The following is a 7,029-nucleotide window of genomic DNA, read 5'->3' as shown; positions in this document are numbered from 1 at the left end:
GACTGGTGCAAGTCCTGGGCTCATAACGCCATTTGTAGCCCCACATTTATGGCTTTGCTGAACATAACCCATATAGTTGCTCTCATGGGTGAAAACTGAATGCCTATGGCTTTTCCAGGTTGAGGCTGCACATTGCCAGTGGCTGTACCATTTAGTAGTCCTGGAAGGGGTCCTACTCCTGCAACTCCACTAGGAATTGTCCTGGGTATTAAATTTCCCCGTTAAATATCAGTTCCAGTTTTGGATCATTTCTTTACTCACACATATGTGCATAGGCTATTACAAGCAGCCAGGCCATATCTTGAATGCTATGCTATTTAGAAATTTCTTCCATCAGATACCCTTAATCATCACTCTCAGGTTCCAAGTTCCACAGATCCCTAGGGAGGGAGCAGAATGCCTCCAAGTTCTTTGCCAGTGCATAATAAACACAATCTTTCCTCTAGGTCCCAGTAAGTTCCTCATCTCCATCTGAGACCTCATCAGCCTGGACTCTATTGTCCATATCACTATCAGCATTTTGGTCACAACATGGGGTCATGTCTCTTTTCCTAATTTTCCTGTGTTCTGAACTCTCCAAACTCTTCCAACCTCTGCTTGTTACCCAGTTCCAAAGCCATTTCCACATTTTCAGCTACCTTTACTGCAATACCCAACTCGTGGTGCCAATTTTCTGAATTAGTTGATTCTCATACTGTTATAGAGAAATACCTGAGAGTTTGTAACTTATAAAGAGTTTAAATTGGCTCATGGTTCTGCAGGCTATACAGGAAGTATGATTCTGGCATCTACTTAACTTTTGAGAGGGCCTCAGAAAACTTTCAATCATGCTGAAAGTTTAAGGTGAAGCAGGCATAACTGATATGTCTGGAGCAGGAGGGAGCGAGAGCAGGGAGGTGCCACACACTTTCAAACACTAGATCTTGTGAGAACTATCACAAGAACAGCATCAAAGATATGGTTCTTAACCATTCATGGAGGATCTATCCCCACAAGCCAATCATCTCCCATCAGGCACAACCTCTAACATAGGGATTACAAGTGGACATGAGATTTGGGTGGGGACACAGATCCAAATGATATCAGGGCTCATGGTGGACATGAGGGTGGGCTGGTCTCCCCACTTCTCACCTTTTACCAGGGACATAGACACATTCAGACGCCTTGGCAGAAAGAGAAGCCTGAGGCCCTTGAAGTCTCAAAGAGGAGCCATGAACAAATCTTGCATCTCAGTCACTTACAAGGCAGTCTTAGAAAAAAAATAGTCATGAACAAATTCAAGTCAGTCATGGTAAGTGGTGACACTGAACATCCCACCACACACTGAAAAATTCAAATCAAAGAATCTCCAGAGCCTAGTTGTGTCCCATCTGCCCCAACTCCTCCTTCACTTCAGGCCCTCTAAGGTGTCACTTTTACAAGCCTTGAGAGACACATCAGAGTCCTGGGTACTGTTCCTGTTCGGGCTGGAATAAAAACAAAATCTGGTCAGAGCTCACAGGTGATGTGACTAACAGAGGAATTGTGGGGTGGGTGAGCTCCCCCATGGACTCCTGTCTACACTATTCCAAGGATCTGAGGGATCACTCTCCCACCCCTACCACACTTACATGTAGCCTGAGCATAGCTGCCTCCTTGTCCATCTGTGGAAAGAAAACAAACTGTGAGAGGCCAGGGAGGAGGCAGGGCCATGAGATCCCAAGAGGAGTTTCCAGAACTGTGACTGCTGACCCAGGTCAGGATCAGGAAACCCAAGGAAAGAGGAAGTGTTGAAGCTGGACCAATTGTCCTCCTGACGTCTGTCCTCAGCAGGGACCTTCTCCTGACCTGTGACTGCTGGGAGTCAGGTTCCCATGACCACAATCAAGGTGATAAATTTGTGCTTCCATATCACAGGTGCTTTACAAAAGAGCAAGAGTTGACAGGGCATCTGAACAGGGTAAATGTGTGTGGAGATGGTGCCTCACAACTAGGCAGGAAATGAGCCAACTTCCGTCTGGGGCTTGAAACCCACCAATGGAAGAAGAAAACTCGGAGCTCACCTCTTTCCTACCTGGTCTCTTCTTCAATATCACAGCAACAACCACAGCTGTGGGAACCACAGCACCAAGAACAGCCAGGACAGTAACGATGCCCACGATGGGGAATGTGGGCTGGGAGGATGGCCCTGAGAAAGGAGGCGAATGTGAGGGGCCCTGACCCTCATGCCTCAGCCCTGACCCTGGTGAAGGGCTCCAGAAGGACTCCTGCTTTCCCTGAGAAGAGACATGACCCCTCATTCGTCTCCTTAGCTCATCTCAGGGTGAGGGGCTCTGGAAGCACCTCGTGCTGCACATGGCATGTGTATCTCTACTTCTCTCCAGAAGACACCACCACAGCTACCCACTTCTGGAAGGTTCTGTACTCTGCAGATCTGGTCCCCACAAGCTCTGTGTCCTGGATTTGGTCCTCCCCATCCCACTGCCAGGTCAGTATGATCTCCACAGGGTAGAAACCCAGGACTTAGCACCTCAGGGTGGCCTCATGATCAGAGATGGCGGGGGGTGGTGGGTCGCGTGTGTCTTTAGGGTATCTGAGGGGAAGAGTCAGAAAATTCAGGCACTTTGTATTCCTCATGGGATACTCCAGGAGTGCCCATGTGACCATCCTGAGAACAGCTGGGACACCTGGGGTGGGGAAGGGAGCACAGAACCCAGACACCAACCTGGACAGAGGCACCTGGGATAATCTCCTATTCCTTGGAAAGTTCTAGTGTCTAAGGCGGGAACAGATTTCTCGTCTTGACCCGAGTGGAGGCCGTGGGACTCAGAAGAGCTGGAATCAGACCAACAGATACACATTGTGTGTGAGGCAGATAACAAAGGCTGAAAAGAAACTTCCTGGTGCCCAAGCCTGCTGTGGGGTCAAAGGGGACAGCTGATCAGTATTCCAGGGATTGTCTTCCCCTCCTTTCCCTGGGAGACAATCCTTTAGTTGTCCCAGAGTGCAGGGCGGGCCCTCAGTCGCTCTCTGGTATAAGATATGAAACTCAGGAGGACTCTTCTTCCTCAGGACAAGTGGGAGAGGGATATTTTAACGTTGGTCCGATTTTCCTTCCCTTCTTTTGGAGGGTGGCTCGGGGAGATCTGCAGGAGATCAGGGAGGTGCCCCATGGCTGCTGGTACCTGCCCACTGCAGCATCTCCTTCCCATTCTTAAGGCCTTTGCTGAGTCACTCCGCCCACCTTCCCTGCAGGTAGGTTTTGAGGGCCTCTGTGTGTTCCTCCGCCAGAGCATCTGAGCCGCCTTGTCCGCTGCGTTCCTAGAGCGCAGTTCCTGGTTTAGGACGAGGTAACTGGCGCCATGTGGGGTATGTTCATCCCCGCGGAGGAGGCTCCAGTCTGGGTCCAGGTCGCAGCTGTGTATCCATTGGAGGGTGTGAGATCCTGTGCCCGCAATCACTGCCACTGAGCCCCGCCTCTACCCCAACCAACCCCCCGGGGATTTGGACCTTAAGTGAAAATAGAATCGGGTATAGACGCCTGGGGTTCTTGTCAGGTTGAGGGTCTCCGCGGGTCCCGCAGCCTCGAGGTGGGTCTCCGATTTTGCTACAGTGTGTAGCCCAATGTTGGTAAACCCTGAGTGATCATGAATCTAATTTGTAAAAGAGGTGATTTTTGCGCCCTTTACATAAAAATGTGTCTAAACGCATTGCAATTAGACTCACAAAGTTTTACTTGCCCAGACTATGTATCTGGTCTGTTGTATTATTACATTATCTTTATTTCATAGCCCTGAGTTTGTGTGTGCAAGTCCAGGACATTGCAACACAAAACACAATGTGTTACCGTGTGTTGCAACCAGGAGCCTGGACAGAATTTAATCACCTCAAAATTGCAAGTGCTCAATGCACCCAAAGTGCCCTTCACCAGTGCTCATGCATCGCCTTTATTTATTATTTATTTAGTTATTTTTAGGCAGGGTGTCACTCTGTTACCCTGGGTGGAGTGCAGTGGTGCACTCATGACTCACTGAAGCCTCGACCTCCTGGGATCATGCGACCAATGCTGCTCGCTCAGCCTCCCAAGTAACTGGCACCACAGGCTTGTGCCACCACTCCTGGCTAATTTTTCTAAAAAAATATTTGCGGGAACGAGGTCTCCCTATGTTGCTATGATTGGTCTTAAACTTCTGGGCTCAAGCTATCCTCAGCCTCCCACAATGCTGTTATTACAGGCATGAGCCACAGTGGCCGATCCACGCACCTGCCTATTTGTATGAATTATTCACATCTAAGCTATGTGCATATTTTATGGGGACACTTGGTATTCTTTTTTAACCTGTTTAACTTAGGGAGGCAATTAGTTAAACAGGCATTGAATAGGTGCCTATCCCTGTGAGGATGAACCCCTGGCCCTTCCAGGGTAGATGGGGTTCAAGCTATTCAACTTGTCACTTAGGGGCTAGTGAGTTACCTGAAGAAATAGTGCCCTATGGGGCCGATCATTGGTCTGCAATGCTTACAATCAGAGTATTCAGAGGAAGCAGCAGCTGGATGGTCCTTTGTAGTGGGGAGTCGATGCTTCTGGACCCACTTGTAGCCTCATTCCTGCCACTGTGTCTATCCACTTATCAGTCCTTCCTGTCAGACCTGGGCTGATCCGTGATGCCGGCTGGCTAATTTCAATTTGTCTTCAATTTGTGTGGTTATTCAGGGCCATGTCAGGGCTGGGTGTTTTCTGTGGGTGTTAACATGGAATTGAGGCTCAACCCACATGGACCATTTTCATCTCATGATAGATGCCGCTGGGTCTGTCCCATCTATGACTCTGTGGGTCACATAAAAGCCAATACACATGGGCACTTGGAATCACATGGTTGCTTCGTGTCCCATGATCAGGAATTCTATCTTATCAGGGCCAGGAAGATGTTAAAAGTTGCTTCTAACAGGGAGCATGTTTCTCTGCTGTGGATTCCATGGCCTTACTCCATGGATCCATCACATCCCAGGCCCTCCATTCTGACTCCCACTGATGCTTGGTTCAGCTCCATCCTGCATCTTTCCCCACACCGCCACCTCCAGCACCAGGGGTCTGAGGGATGGTGACTGACTGCACCACAGCCTGGGTCTGCTGCAGTGTCCTTTCCTGTCCAGGCCCCACTCAAAACTGACCTCCTCCTATATCACCCAGAGTGTGGGCCAAAGCAATGTACTTAGATGTGGAATGTGGCATTGCCAGAACCCAGCGAGGCTCACCAGGCAGTGTTCGTTCTTCCTTCTGGTGAAGATGTAATATGCAAGTGTGTCTTTTACTTTGGAGGGGAGAGCCCTGCATACCCCTAACCACTGGACCCATAAACCTTCACTGCAGTGGCCACTCTTGAAGTTCTGTAAGGTTTATCTTCACCTTCTGTAGTGCATGCTTTGCCAAGGAATTCAGTGTGCTTTCCCCCTCTTGCTTATCCATCCCTATTTATGTAATATTGCCAATGAAATGAGCAGATTTAGTATTCTGTGAGATATTTGATTTGTCCAGGTCTCTTAAGGCGATATTTATAGAAGGTTGAGTAGTTAAGGTAGCCCTGAGGCAAGCTGTCAATAAATGCATTATAAATCCCATGTGAATGTGAATCATTCCATATAGATTTTCTAAATGAAATGGGAGGAAATGGATTCACCAAATCTACAGCTGCTTGCCATGTGACTGAGGCATTATTAATCTCCCCAAGCAGTGATATCCAGCCAGCATGGCAGCTGCAATCAGGACTCCTACTTGGTCAAGTCTGGAGAAATTCCATTCACTCTCTACGAGGCTTCTTCAGGGACAGATTGCTGAATTATATGGAGATAACAGGCAATCCCAACACCACCCCCCATCCTTCAGCTCTCTAATGGCAGTGCTACCCCTACAATACCTGCAGTACCCTCCACAAGTCCCACCCTGGGGCACAATATTGCTTCTGGCTTGGCTGGGATGAGGGAAGTTTTAGAGGATTCCCTTTGGGCTTCAGTACAATGACAGTCCTTACTTTCCAGACTAGGGACGCACTGTGGGGGTGACCAAAGTTGCCAGTGTATGAAGGCCAATTATGCATGTGGGGAATGGGGAGATAACCGGGACTGGGTTTATGGACCCAGTGGTCCCACTGTGGGCCATAGTGTGTCCAGGTTTATTTTCTGGCCTCCTTAAGCCCCACTGTGGATTCTGAATCTGAAGCTTGGCTGAAGTCTAGGAATTGAGACTGGGATCATGACTTTGTATTTGGTCAAACACCCTCGGCCTCCTGCTCCTCAATTCTTTATCATAGATATGATCATAGATATGATCTTCTCATCATAGATATGAGGCAGTGCCCTCGCTGGCTGCCCATCTGGTCTGACCCTGGGATACCACATTTTATTAACCTTCCCCACAACTCCTTGAGGGCCGAGCCCCCTCGGCTGCTACTCTGGGTTCTCACAGTAACCGTGCCCTCTATCTTTTGCAGGTCACTGAAAAGGAGGGTCCCTAAAGCATTCACTCTTGATCCTGAGGGAGGCAGGTGCACTCATTCCAGCACTCAGGTCTGCCACAGAGAAGCAAAAATTCCTCACATTCAAAACTGTCCTGGGCCACATTCAGCCCACGAGCCGTGGGTTGGACAAGCTTGCATCTAGAATGTATGCACCACAATGCCAGAAATTTTTCTGTTTTTACTTTAATGATGTTTTCTAAATGCAAAAGCAGTCATATCCCTAGCAGACAACAAATGTCAGTGGAATGAAGGATCACTGTAGAGCACCTCCCTATTCTGAAGCCAATATTTTTATTAATGTAGCGTCAGGGTAAATGCTGTTTCATGGCAGCTAAAGAACAACATCATTTCACGCGGACATTGATGCCGCTGGTGCTTTTCTCACCAGGGCTGCTTGTGCGTCCTCCCTTCCTCCCTCCCTCCTCCCACACCAACCCTCCTGCACACTGCAGCACACAACCATATTTTTCTCTTCAGGAACAATAACCCTAGCCTTATGGGTACAATTTTCCAACCACATATGAATCTAAATTAG

The 7,029-nt window shown here is 48.6% G+C and overlaps 1 long non-coding RNA gene across 1 annotated transcript; it reads right to left on the bottom strand.

The window, feature by feature from the left end:
• Positions 1-1,608: 1,608 nt before the first annotated feature.
• LOC113220517 lies at positions 1,609-6,273 on the bottom strand. Its single transcript, XR_003307389.2, has 3 exons — positions 4,503-6,273; positions 3,490-3,616; positions 1,609-3,396 (listed from the first exon to the last, which is right to left on the bottom strand). It is a non-coding gene; the product is annotated as an uncharacterized LOC113220517 (long non-coding RNA).
• Between the last annotated feature and the right edge of the window lie 756 nt (positions 6,274-7,029).

This window comes from Piliocolobus tephrosceles, unplaced genomic scaffold (genome assembly GCF_002776525.5).
Source record: "Piliocolobus tephrosceles isolate RC106 unplaced genomic scaffold, ASM277652v3 unscaffolded_1475, whole genome shotgun sequence".
In the NCBI taxonomy this organism is placed as follows: domain Eukaryota; kingdom Metazoa; phylum Chordata; class Mammalia; order Primates; family Cercopithecidae; genus Piliocolobus; species Piliocolobus tephrosceles.
This window is presented reverse-complemented; position numbering and strand designations above follow the sequence as displayed.